The sequence below is a fragment of the Zootoca vivipara genome, chromosome 15 (genome assembly GCF_963506605.1).
Source record: "Zootoca vivipara chromosome 15, rZooViv1.1, whole genome shotgun sequence".
NCBI lineage: Eukaryota > Metazoa > Chordata > Lepidosauria > Squamata > Lacertidae > Zootoca > Zootoca vivipara.
The window spans coordinates 20,708,153-20,721,576 of NC_083290.1; the positions used below are offsets into that span (position 1 = coordinate 20,708,153).

Sequence of the window (13,424 nt, forward strand, 5' to 3'; positions counted from 1 at the left end):
AGAATCAAGTACACATACACTGTCACTTCTCCATGTAAACATGCCTGTCAAGAGAGGAAAAGAAAATTCCAGCCCATTAGAGCACTGTGTAGATTTGTCTGCAATGTGTAAGCATTGTAGGCCGATAGAAGAAATGAATCATAGCCAGGGGGAGCCAATGTGTGTGTGTTTAAATCCTTTCTCAAATATTACTATAAGACTCCACAGTCACCTAGTGAGTTTGATTAGAAGATTCAAGAGGACAGCTTCTCCATCACATATGGAATCCACTGCCACAAGGTGCCATCATGGACAGTAGCTCAAATTACTTTAAGAAGGATTAAGCAGGCTAACAGAGTGCACATTTGTCTATCAGCTGCTGCTAGACACGGAAGCTAAGTGGAATCTTCCAGCTCAGAAACTGTGCGCTGGGGAGCAGGAACGGGTGAGGGAGCTGTTGCATTAGGGATTTCTGAAAGGCATCTTGTTGGCCACTGTGTGGAACGTGATGTTGGACTAGACAGGCCTTTGATCTGATCTGCAGCATTTTTATGCTGAAGAAAGTTTACAGCTGTTGGTGGGGGAAATTCTAGCTATAACTCTAGTGGGTGCTATAACAATAATGTTCATGTTTAATATAAAACAAAAACCCTGCTTCTTTTAGGTATTTTCACCCAATTTGCTAATTAGTCATCAGATGCTGGGTACTGGGAAAACTGAGCAGACTTCAGCTCAAATCAAACAGTCCATAAGTGGTGCATTTACTAGTGGAAATCAGCTTCAAAGTCTTCCCTTCCACTTAGATTTTAAGCAGCTCTACAAAAGAGCATTGATTTTGGGGGTTAAATTGACTGATTTTATTCATAGCTTGCTCATGTGGCCTGCTCAAAATGACAAATTGTTGAAGATTGCAAGCTGTGGATTGGTTCAGATATAGCAAAATCCTGTTCTTCCTCCTCTTTGGTTTTGTTCTCCCTTTCTCCTTCTCTCTATCTCTCGCTCTCTTTTTTGTTCTAAATATTTTTGCACTCATAATTTGCTATTATTTGGTCTCTGCCTGGCCAGGAAAGGTATTTTCACAGCATGGGATCTTCTCTTTTCAGGGCAAGCACTGTATTTTCATATCAATTACATCAGAAGCAGAAATCTAAAATTTCTGTGTCTCCTTTGGGCTCCTGCATAGTAAATAGTCTTTATTTTTTCTTTGCACATTGTATGTTTATGCAGATTGCCTGTTGACTCCAATTTAGCTGACAGATATAATAATAAACATATGCATCAAGTACTAAGTACTCATGTTAAGGATCAGGTTAGAGTCCTCAGGTGCACTATGGTGGCAGCTGTTACGAAAAGTACTGTATGAATGCACTTTAAATATATCCCATGCCAGGAATGTTTAAATCTATTATGCAATGTCTCCTTGTCTTGGCTTCCCATGCAATGAAGCACTTGGGCACCAGCTGTGTTGTTAAGTGCCTTTGTGAACAAAGAATGGTTCCTCTCCCCTTTGATCTTTCCATCTTACCCCTTGTAGTAGGCAAAATTGCAACAACAGCAAAGGGGGATAGTTATATTCTGTTCCCAGCCCCACTGCTTCTTCTGTGGGGCTTCAGTAACACATCTCCTTGTGAATCAGGAAGTCTATAAATGTCCACTTATTTAGATATGCCGCTGCTCATAGGGTTAGGACAGTGTTTCTCAACCAGTGTGCCTCCAGATGTTTTGGGACTACAACTCCCATCATTCCTGACCACTGGTCCTGCTAGCTAGGGATGGTGGGAGTTGTAGTCCCAAAACATCTGGAGGCACACTGGTTGAGAAACACTGGGTTAGGATATCTTCAAAATGTTACCCTGAAGTTGAAAGAATTGCATTGGCTTCCATTGAAACTACTGGGTGAAGCTCCAAGTGTTGGTTTTTGTGTATGAAGCCCTGTAATACAGCTTTGGACCACAGTATCTGAAAGATTGTCTCACCCTCTATATAGCCCTCCCTATGAGGGCCTCCTGAAGGCATCACCTTATCATAAATTCATAGAACTGTAACCAGCAAAACTAGCTAAAATGTATAGGATGAGTAATAAAATGTGCTGGAAATGTAATGAGAAGGAGGGAGAGTTTTATCATATGTGGTGGAAGTGCGAAAAAGTTAAAAGATTTTGGGAAATGATATATAATGAACTGAAAAAGATTCTTCAGTATACCTTTCCCAAAAAACCTGAGGCATTTTTATTAGGACTTATTGGACAAGAGATTGCAAACGAGGACCATATAATATTCTTGTATGCGACAACCGCGGCTAGGACTTTGCTAGCCCGAAAATGGAAAACTCAGGATTTACCGATCATTGAAGAGTGGCAGACATAAATGTGGAATTAGCAAGACTGACTAGCAGGATCCGAAACCAGGGGGAAACAAGGTTCCAAAAAGATTGGAGTAAATTTGTGGACTATATGGAAAAAAAACTGCAGAAGTTTAAAGACACTTGCAGGACTGAAATAAATCCTACGAATTGACTTTAAATGGAAGGAACAAAGAAACTGCGAGATAAGAGTTGGAAAGAAAACCAAATGAGGGGAGGGAGGGAAGTCAAGTTCGGCAGAGCATTGGGAATGAGAGATATGGAAATAATTGTTAAAAAGAGAAAAATTGTGTGTTTTGTTTTTTGAATGTTTTGTTTTGTGTAATGTGTTTAATGTGTTTAATTGGAAAATCTAATAAATTATTCTTTAAAAAAAATCATAGAACTGTAGAGTTGGAAGGGAACCCAAGGATCATCTCGTCCAACCCCCTGCAATGCAGGAATCTCAGCTAAAGCATCCACCACAGATGGCCATCCAACCTCTGTTTAAAAACCTCCAAGGAAGGAGAGTCTGTCACCTCTCGTGGGAGTCTGTTCCACTGCTGAACAGATCTTACTGTCAGAAAGTTTTTTTTTTCTGAATGTTTAGTAGGAATATATTTTCTTGCAACCTGAAGCCATTGGTTTGAGTCCTACCCTCCAGAGCTGGAGAAAACAAGCTTGCTCCCTCCTCCATGTGACAGCTCTTAAGATATTTGAAGATGGCTATCATATCTCAGTCTCCTCTTTTCCAGGCTAAACATACCCAGCTCCACTTAGTTTCCAGACCCTTGATCATCTTGGCTGCTCCCCTCTGCACACGTTCCAGCTTGTCAACATCCTTCTTAAATTGTGGTGTCCAGAGGTCTTTTATGCACAATATAGGAATTGGGTCTTTAGTGTTGTGTCTATTTCCCTTTGGAGTACCCTCCCCTCGAATATTAGACAGGCACAGTCTCTTGTCTTTTGAGCACCTAATGAAGACCCTCTGCTTTCAACAAGTTTTGTTAAAAATAATGTATGGCTGCTTTAATGTGATTTTTATGGGATCTGTCAGCCGCACTCCCTCAGAAAGTGGTGGACTCTCTTTCGTTGAAGGTTTTTAAGCAGAGGTTGGATGGCCACTTGTCATGGTTACTTTAAATCAGTTGAAGTGGTTGTTGATGAAGGTGGTTCTGGTCGTGTCAGCGTAGCAATGAAGGAAAATTTCATTCCGTCTGCATTTTTTTTAAAAAGCAAACCGACCTAATTTACACCTTCTGGGCTGATATATGGATTAGAGCATAAACATCCTTCAGATTTCACACTTCCCTGAACTTTGCCATATAGTTCTCAGGCAAAGTAAATTTAGAAATGCATACGTTGTGTTAAAAGTACAGATTTAAAGTAAGTATTTTGTGATGAAATGTGTATTTTAACATTTGCTGTGGCTCAGTAATTAGAGCACCTGGAGAAATGGGTGGAAGTGACTTATGAATGAATACATGAGAAATTGACACAACTTATGGGAAATTGGCAGAGAGAAGAAATGGATGAATTTCCCCAATTCTTAGCCATGAGCCAAGTAGCTGTTGGGCCTGGCTGTACCAATGGAGATGGTGGGGGGCTTGCTGACTCATCTTTGACTCTGGAGGAAGCACTGAATGAACATGAACAGCATTTAGCTACTCCCTTGGTAAATCATTTATATTATTTTGGCGCAGAATGCGCTCAGTCGCAGAACCACTCAGTCACATGACTTCTTCCTGTGAACCATTTACCTGCTTGGGATTTAAACTGAACCAAATGTGAACAGCCACAGGTCCATCATATCACTTTGCTGGGGACTGCATGGCCTCCATCATGCCCAAAGAAATCAGGCGTGTTGCCTCTAATTTCAGGGGCTCTAATGATATTAATTGGTACACAGACCCTATTTTCATTTACCCAGTGGCAGGCCTAAGCGTTGATAATTGATAGATTGGCAGAATGATGGCTTTGATGATTGGCAAATTAAAGCCTTATCCTGCCCAGGCCTGAGATCCTTCCCATAAGATGCAAGAAGTTCTGCTAGCCCACATTTTACTGTGCAGACTAGAAGTGCTCAGTGCCTTTTAGGATTGGACCACAGCACGCACAAACACATGCTCTCACTCTCTCATCCCCGTGGCTATGCCAATCTGTTTCTATTAATATGGGTTTAATTGTGTTGGTTTTTCTTTTTTGCATTTCATTTGCAAGTAACAAAAATATAATTACAACCAACAAATTGCTGCCCCTCAGGGAGTTTCGTTGATTTCATCCACCCCCACAGGGTTTGCAATGTGCACTTCAAAAACATGGAAGAACAAAAAAAAAAGTAAAGAGACAGAATAAAAAGGGAGGGGAACTGCAGCCTCCACAAACAAGAAATAAGAGACTGCTGGAAAGTGGCCAGTGTCCATTCTACTATAACAAATTCTTATCTCAGACAACAGGTGATATGGGGCGGCCAGGTTCACACATAACCACAGACTTTGGTTTAATGTGACACAAGCAGCATGCTGGTGTTTGGAGGAAACCAACCATGAACCTGGGTTTGGATGACCTGACAAGCTGAACTCCTGGTGGTTTTGTCTGTGGTGCAGCAGCAGCAAGTATGAGGAAGGAATTTCGTAAGTACTTTTTCAGCAATTCACTGGTTCACATTAAACCATTGTTGGTTTTAAAGCAGGGATGGGGAACCTATGGCATTCCAGATATTACTGGAGTACAACTCTCATTAACCCTGTTTGGTGGCCAGAGAGTTGGAGTCCAGCAACATCTGGAGGCTACAGGTCTAGCTAATCAAGGTTGTAAGAAATTAAAGAATGAAAGCCATGTATGTACTGTGAACTATCCTTAAGCAATAATGTGATCACTGCTTTAGTGATTCGAACTGGATAACCAGGTTAATCAGAACCCAGGTTCAAACCAATCATTTTAATTTTTTTCAAATTGGCATGTTAAAAATGTAGGTTAAATTACTGCATGTAGAGCCAAATGTATATAGAAGTCATCATGCAAGTGTCTACTTCACAATATTTAATCTAGGTACCACTTGCAACCCACATGTTTCACATGCTGATATGGTTAAATAAACTAGGACACCTTAGGGTTCCCACTTGGTGGAATCACAACCTTTGGTTTTCACCCCAAAGGAAGTCACACTAGATGTTTCAGCCCAGAGAAATGTCTTCTGTGAAAGGAATATTCCCAATGGTGTATCTACAGGATCTCATCCCTATTGTGATTACTAGTAGTACAGGAAGGTTGGGGCAAGTGATCCAGCTGCAGATCTGCACAGGAATGCAAAATGGGTGCCAAATGTCATGCTATTCAGTAAGAGGAACAAAAATAATACCAAATTATGTTACCAGTATTTTTCTTCCCAGGTTGGACTAATGGATTAGAACATGTTTTTGAAGTGTGCAAGCTGGACAGAGTACATAGTGCAGCTTCTCGTTGACCTTGAGTCTGCAGCCTAACACAGCAAAGCACAACCAACAACTGAATACTGCTACTGGAGAAGGGGGCAATCAGAAACAGGGACTCTCCCTAGACTATTTAAAACCAGAAAACCACGATAAGAATTCCAAATTAAAATGGAGCCATAAATTCAGTAACCGGAGCTCTTCTCAATGTGAGGTATCACTGAGGCCTGTGTGAATAAACAAGTTTTCAGAAGATTCCAAAAACTGAACAAGTTGGAGATCAACATGCTTCTGGGAGATGATGGTTCCCTGTACCAAGTGCCTTTCTACTAGCTGCTGCCAGATGTATTTCTTCAAGCTGCAATAAAACCTTATCAGCCGCTCTTTAAAGTTGTCAGTCCAGAAACAATTTATTCTCTGGTGGGGCAATGGGGAGAATGGGGAGAATTGGCAGCCTGCCCTAGGTATAAACAAGTGTAACCAGTGACCCATCTGTTTTCAAAATGGCCCAAGGGCCTGAGTGCAACGGAGTGTCCCCCATGTGAATTCCCAGCAACTGGTATCAGAGACATAGTGCATCTGACAGTGGAGAGATAATGCAGCCTCCATGGCTAGTAGCCACTGATAACCTTATCCTCTGTATTATGGCACCAATGAAAATATTCAGCAGAGAGACCCCTAGGCAACAGTGCTGGGCATCCCCAGTACACAAATATTTCAGGCTGCATCATTTCCCACAGTTGCAGAAAGCAAAAAGAGAGGCATTAGCAAACACATTAGCTTAGGGACCGCACAACCCATTTAGCACATGGAACTGTAAGTACAGCCACACTCTATTTGCTCCTCTTGTCTTCCCCCTGTAGGAGCTCCCAAGTGAGTGTTTTTATTTTTATATTTTTCAGCCACAGAGTCATGCTGGAAGTAATTAAATACAAGGAGCCTCCCACTGTCATCTTAGCAGCTCTGCTTTGCCAGCCTGGTTTCAGCAGACCATGAAAAGAAAGCAGTTCTCTCTCTCTCTCTTTTTTTATCTTAATCATTCCGATTTCTGGATTTATTTATTTTTCCTCATTAAAAGTTGAAATGAAAACCTGCTTGGTCCTTTCTTGGCTCTTTATTCCCACATTATCTTCCCAGTTTGCTTCCCCGCCGCCCCCAGCAATTGGCCTCTGCTTGTTTCTCCAAGCCATGGTTCCGTTTCTCTATAAAAAGTCCTGAATCTCTGAGGATCCAGATCCCCTTCCTCTCCTTCATCTACTGAACTGAGACCGAAAGGCAGCTGTGTGCTGAAGAACCCCTTTTGCGTGCAATAGCTCTCCTGCCATGCCCACTCCTGCAATGTCGACTCAACACGCAAACTGTAATTAAAACAGACTTTTGCAAAGATACCTTAAGCCTCCAGGGACAGTAAAATAGGATTCAGAAACTGCCTGTAATCAACCCTTTAAGTGGTGATGCCTTCCCTCTTTCCATTGCCAATCTAGAAATGAAAGAAATGTGCAGCAAAGTGGTGAAGGCTGGCCCATTAGGGTGAAAGAAGCCCCCACCCGCCTGGCTTCTTACTTAACAACCAGAGCAGTGGGTGGCAAGCAAGGCCTGTCAGCTTCCTCCTCCTTAGTGTTGGCCCTTGAACTCAGAAAGGATGAAGAGGGTGGGGACAAAGCTAGAATTCATTGTTGCTGTCTCTTGGGCTCTGGCATCACCTGGACTCCCTTCCTTCCACCTCAACAATCTCAATAGGCACCAGCAACCACTGGTGGTTGTGCATATTAAATAATATTAACTATATTACAAAACACTTTAATTCATGACATGGAAACTTAATTCAGTGTGTGGCCCACGCGTTCTGTGTCAAATTATTTTTGTGGCCCACTTGGTCTGAGAGGCTGGATTGCCGTGCTATAGATAAAAGGCTGAGAAGCAGCCTTTATTAGTCAGTTTTACAACATACATCATATCTCAATAGACATTCATCTAAATCTAAATCTCTACTGAATTAGGGCATTTGATGAAATGGACTAAAATAACAAAAGAGGGCAAATGAGTAACGTTTTTCAGGAAATGGAGTACGTTCTGGAACAATAGGATAATGTGCGGTTTTAAGAACAATTTCAACAAATTTGGTGCTTCATTATGTCTTAAGCAGAATAGGCCAGACCTATTGCTCTATATGCTGTTCATATATATCTGTTCATATATATGCTGTGCTTAATTTGTTGTAAATGGTGTATTTGTGCTAGGAAATAACGATGGTGATGATGATAATCATAAATATTTCCAAGAAATCTACGTAAGTAAACATTTGCCAAAGGTCAGGGGCCCAAGCCCCATTTGGTATCCTACAATTTGAGCATGGAATCCACTTCCCATTTCAGGGAAGCTGACCAGCACTGTAAAGTCCTGTCCTGAACTTCCCACTGGAATGGAGCTGGGGGGAAGTAATGGCATATTGGCTGCCAAATCTATCCTAAACAAAGGCACTCCAAGCCACCGCCCACCTCTCTCACTTGGCCCACCTGTTCCCTGCTTCTCTCAAGACTAGTCTTGTTGTTTACTTGTAGATTGCAAACCAGTAAATTGGCACTTATGTGTCTTTTGCTCCAGCTTGCTTTGCATAAATATGATTTTTAGGTGTGTGTGTGTGTGTGTGTGTGTGTGTGTGTGTGTGTGTTTTTTTTTTTAAAAAAACAACACCTAATTAATGTTATATTCATAAAGAATAGGCATGCTGCCGCATTGCTTGGGGGTGGGGATTAAGCTTGCATAGTTTAGCAAATGATGAGCACCACGTGGGCAGGGAAAGCAGAGCTTTGCCTGGCATTTTGAAGCCAATGGAAGTTGTTCTGAGCAGCCAAGATCAGGGTTGGGGTTGGGGAGGGCTATACAATGTTTTTTTTCCCTTTCCCCAAACAGTCTGTTTGTGGGAGATTGCCACATTGATTCTCTGGTGCCAAAAAAGAAGAAGAAGCACAGATAAATGATCAGAAGGAACCAGAAGAAGAAACAAAGTGAAAGCATTCGCCAAGAGTTCCTTGCCATCTGTGTGACTGAGCCAAGCAAAAAGTAGCAGGAGGCTGGTGCTCCAGTCAGTGCCAGCTCATGGGTCACTGCAGTGACTGTGTGTGAGGGGTTTTATTGGGGGCAGGGGGACCTCTATAAATCACATATCCTAGATTCCATCTCCATAAACACATTCCCTCCTAGATATCAGACTTTCCATAATTCTCCATTCTTTGGTAGGCATGTTCTCAGCCATCCCATAAGTGATTTTAAGGTGCATCCACACTGTCAGTATTCTGTGGAAGTGATTGAATTACAGTACATACCATAAATTTAAATGTGTGCAATTAAAGCACTCTGGCCCAACAATAAGTCTTTTTGTGGTTTGGAAAGAGACGGGAAAATGCAATAAAAAGTATGAGCTAATGATCCATGGGGGACGGGGGTGGCGCTGTGGGTTAAACCACAGAGCCTAGGGCTTGCCAATCAGAAGGTCGGCGGTTCGAATCCCCGCAGCGGGGTGAGCTCCCATTGCTCGGTCCCTACTCCTGCCAACCTAACAGTTTGAAAGCATGCAGTGCAAGTAGATAAACAGGTACCACTCCAGCGGGAAGGTAAACGGCGTTTCCGTGTACTGCTCTGGTTTGCCAGAAAGCGGCCTAGTCATGCTGGCCACATGACCCAGAGATGAACGCCGCAACCCCAGAGTCGTCCGCAACTGGACCTAACGGTAAGGGGTCTCTTTACCTTTTTAATGATCCATGGATAGAAAGACATAACCTCCAAACAAAAAGATCAGGATGAAGGCTTCCATGTAACCTTTGTGGAAGCATATTAGGGGACGTCAGAGGACAAGAGGACAAGATGGTTGGACAGTGTTCTCGAAGCTACCAACATGAGTTTGACCAAACTGCGGGAGGCAGTGGAAGACAGTAGTGCCTGGCGTGCTATGGTCCATGGGGTCACGAAGAGTCGGACACGACTAAACGACTAAACAACAACAACAATTAGGATAGATGTGCAATAAACAGGTCATTAGGGGAAGTCTTTGTTTTGCATCTATTCCCCTTTTTTCAGACCTTCTTTCAATGCATGTGGAGGGGAGATAGTATGGCAATGACAACAACTACAATTTAATACCTACTCTTTGCCCTACAGTGTGTTAAAACAATTAAAACACAACATTAACATGAAAGCACAATATTATACAATATTAAAAACAGTTTAAAACAACTTAAAATTAGAAAAATAAGGTGAGACCTAAAAATATGCTTCTCAACAGCTTGATGTCACAAACTGGTTGGACATAGAGGAATGGTGGGAGGAATCAGCTGGGGAATTCCGAAGGGACGAAAGCTCAGAGCCAGGGGATTGGTGGTGGGAGAAGAGGGAGAAGACTGAGAGGAGGAATCTGAAGAACATGGATTAGTGAGTGGGGGAGTCTGTGGCAAGGAGAAGTCCAGAATCAGGGGCAGAAACTAAAGCAGGAGAGAAGGGAGGCCAAGAGGCAGAGATGAGTCTGGCTGGTGATAAGACACAGGTGTCTTCTTGTCCTGCTACAGCAAGCTTACCTTCCCCCCTGTCTCCCAGAACTAGGAGAGGTGTGAAGAGGGCATAGGAGATGTTAGCTTCACACAGGCACAGTCTCAACAAGACTGGATTAACCATTAAGCAATTAAGCAGGTGTTTAGGGCATCAATGGAAGGGGGGAACCACAGAAATTTTCCATTGTTAGATTTTTTTACATTAATGGTCAAAAATTGCTCAGCTGAGCATTCATTTTCTTAGCTGAAGTATATTTAAAAAATCTCAACACAACAACTATGCAAGAAGACAGGCTGGATGCCTTATCTCTACTAAGTTTAGAAGCAGATATGTTACGTAAGATCAGTTTCGAGGATCTGATCAAAGACTTTGCAATTAGAAAATGTAGGAGAAAAATTGTCATATATAAAGTGGAAGTATACAAAAACAAACATTATTTTCCATCTTACTGTAGGTTTTGTTTCAGTTCAAAAAATAAAATTTTATTTTATGGTTTATTATTTGTGGGGTGGGGGTGGGGGTGGTTAGGGCCTCTAAAAGTCTTAATCCGGCCCTGAATCTCAGATTGCATGCGGAAAACCCTGGAGAGGAGGGGACTTAGGCAGTTGTGGGGATGCAGGGACCTTCAGTCTTAGCAACCGCTTCATGGGGGCAAAATCTGTTGGAGATGAGTTGCTGTGCTCATTAGGCCTGACATTCCTGTTTTTGCTTATAAAGAGTTAATTCCAACTTGCTAAGTGTATTTTACTGCTGGCTTGCTCCTGTCACCAGGGTGATTTCCATAACAGTATCAACTATCTGTTTTACACCTGGAGTGGCGGGGGAGACATAAGCCATGTGTACATAGATTTTCTCAGGCTGCATGCACACATTCTGATCTCTGATTTTCCTTTCTTAGCTGCCATTTTCATAAAACTCTTTATCAAAAAATTCCTCCACTCTACATCCACCGCCTTTCCCCTCCCTTCTTCCAACCCATCACGGGGTGTAAAATGAATCCTCTCAGGCACAATAGTATGTCAGGTCCATCCCCATTTCAAACACACTCTCTTGCCTACCCCGTCAACTGTTTTCTTACTTAATGGAGAATTTTGCTTCATTAAAATTAAGCCTCATTTCATACTCATCTCCTTCTCTCTCTCTTTCCCTCCTCTCAGAATTGAATGTGATCTCCATCATCCCTGGGCTTCTTTAAATTAAAAAAAGGAAAGAAAAAAAACTTCCTCTCCCTTGCTGCTTTTATAATCAAGTCTGTATCTCGCCACAAAAAAAGATAAAAATCTGCTTTCTCTCTTACCTTTCTTTGCTACCTAGCTAGACTTAAGTCACTCTGCTCAAAGCAAAAGCACTCTGGTGACCTTGCCTCATTTATTGTCCTCTTCTTAATCGAAGGAGTATTTCATTCCAAATAAAGAAAGACCTTTTCCTGCCACTAATTTCCTCAGAACCTTTTTTTAAAAAAACATCCAGCTCAACAGGCCCTTTCTTCTTCCGCTTATCAGTGTTGGGTTAGTGGGGAGGGGGAGGGGATCCATTTACAGGGGACTTTGGGGGAGCTGCTAAGGAACTTGAGGCTGTGAGCAAGACTTCATTATTCACAATGGAAGAAAAAGGCAGAGGGAATCATTAAGTGGGCTATTCCTTCGGTGATGCCAATAGTTCAATGACAGCAGCAAATACTCAACGAAGCATCAAAGAAAATTCTCTAGCCCAGCCTTTTCCAATCTCAAATCCCAGATGCTGCTGGACTCCGAGTCCCACCAGCCCCAGCCACCATGGCCAATGACCATTAATGATGGAAATTGTCCATCAGTCATCCAACAACATCTGGGGAACCAAGTCTGGGGAAAAGCTGCCAATTATATGGGTTGGGCCCAGGATACCTTAAGGATTGCATCTTCCTATATGAACCTATCCAGGTGCTAAGATCTTTGGGTGACCACCTTCTATTGGTCCAATCAACATCATGCATCTTGGTTGATGGTGGCATGATAGAGATACTTTTTCTGTGGCTGCTTCCATATTGCGGAATTCCCTTCCAAGAGAGATTAGCCTGGTTTCCTCCTTGTTATCCTTTCACCAACAAGCTAAGACCTTCCTGTCCAGACAGGCCTTTGAAAACAAAGGTGCAGACAACGTTGATCTCTGGGCTGCTGTCATGGCAAACCACATTTTAATTGCAGGTTCTAAATGTGTTCTGATACATTTATAAACATTGTAAGCCATCTTGAATCCCAGCTTGGGAGAAAGGTCGGATACAGTATAAATATTAAATAATAACAATAGCAATTCAAAGGCCAGTTTCATAGGTAATGAGCTGGTGACCCAACCTGAGGAGAATGAGAAGACACTGCATGGCTCTCTGTCTTCAAGAAGTTGGGCTCTCTAAGTATGACTAGCATTGGATGCAGCCCTTGTTCTACAGTATTCTATCCTAGCTTCCAAACCAGTCACAAAGGCAGCCTCACACTGAGTGTGCTACAGTAATTACCACAAGGGAGAATCTATCCCTGCCCTACAAGTAGACACCTCTCTTGTATCAACCAAAGGTGTTGATGAGCATTCCTGCATTAGAGGCCACCTGGGCTTCAAGTGACAACAGTGGATCTAGGAATGCTCCCAGATAGTGTACTTCCTCCATCAGAGGAAACATAAAAGGAATTATTTTGCTCCTTCCCTTGACTCCTGTTGTTTTTAGCTGCTGTATTTTGAGATAATACAGGGTGTCTGCTTCTTCTTTGTAAGCTGCCTAGAGAATTTTATTGATGATGGGTGGTTGTTATTCTTATTTATTAAAGTGATATTATCTAGCAATGCATTTGCCTTCACGTTTCCTTGCCTGGACCATTCAGTGAAATCAACTTCTTTTTAATCTTCTGTAAAGAGGCTTCTTCAAGGGTTAACAAACTTTGGTTGTATTGTCTGAAGTCAGATTAAAGACAAAAGTTACAATTCCTACAGCTTCTGCATTTCTTTCACATCTCCAAAAAAAAAAAATTAAAAAAAAGAAGAAGAAGAAACAGGCATTGAGCTTTACTCTCTCCCCCCACTACCCTCCCCAGAAACACCCTAAGCACAGCTGGGAGCTGTGAATGACCCAGAACTGGGTTTGATCTGTATTCCATCCCC

General features: G+C 42.2%; 1 long non-coding RNA gene across 1 annotated transcript; it reads left to right on the forward strand.

Annotated features, from left to right (window-relative positions):
- The first annotated feature begins 363 nt into the window (after nt 1-363).
- Nucleotides 364-6,761, forward strand: LOC132591189 (uncharacterized). Its single transcript, XR_009556810.1, has 3 exons — nt 364-424; nt 4,769-4,952; nt 6,653-6,761. It is a non-coding gene; the product is annotated as an uncharacterized LOC132591189 (long non-coding RNA).
- The last annotated feature ends 6,663 nt before the right edge of the window (nt 6,762-13,424 follow it).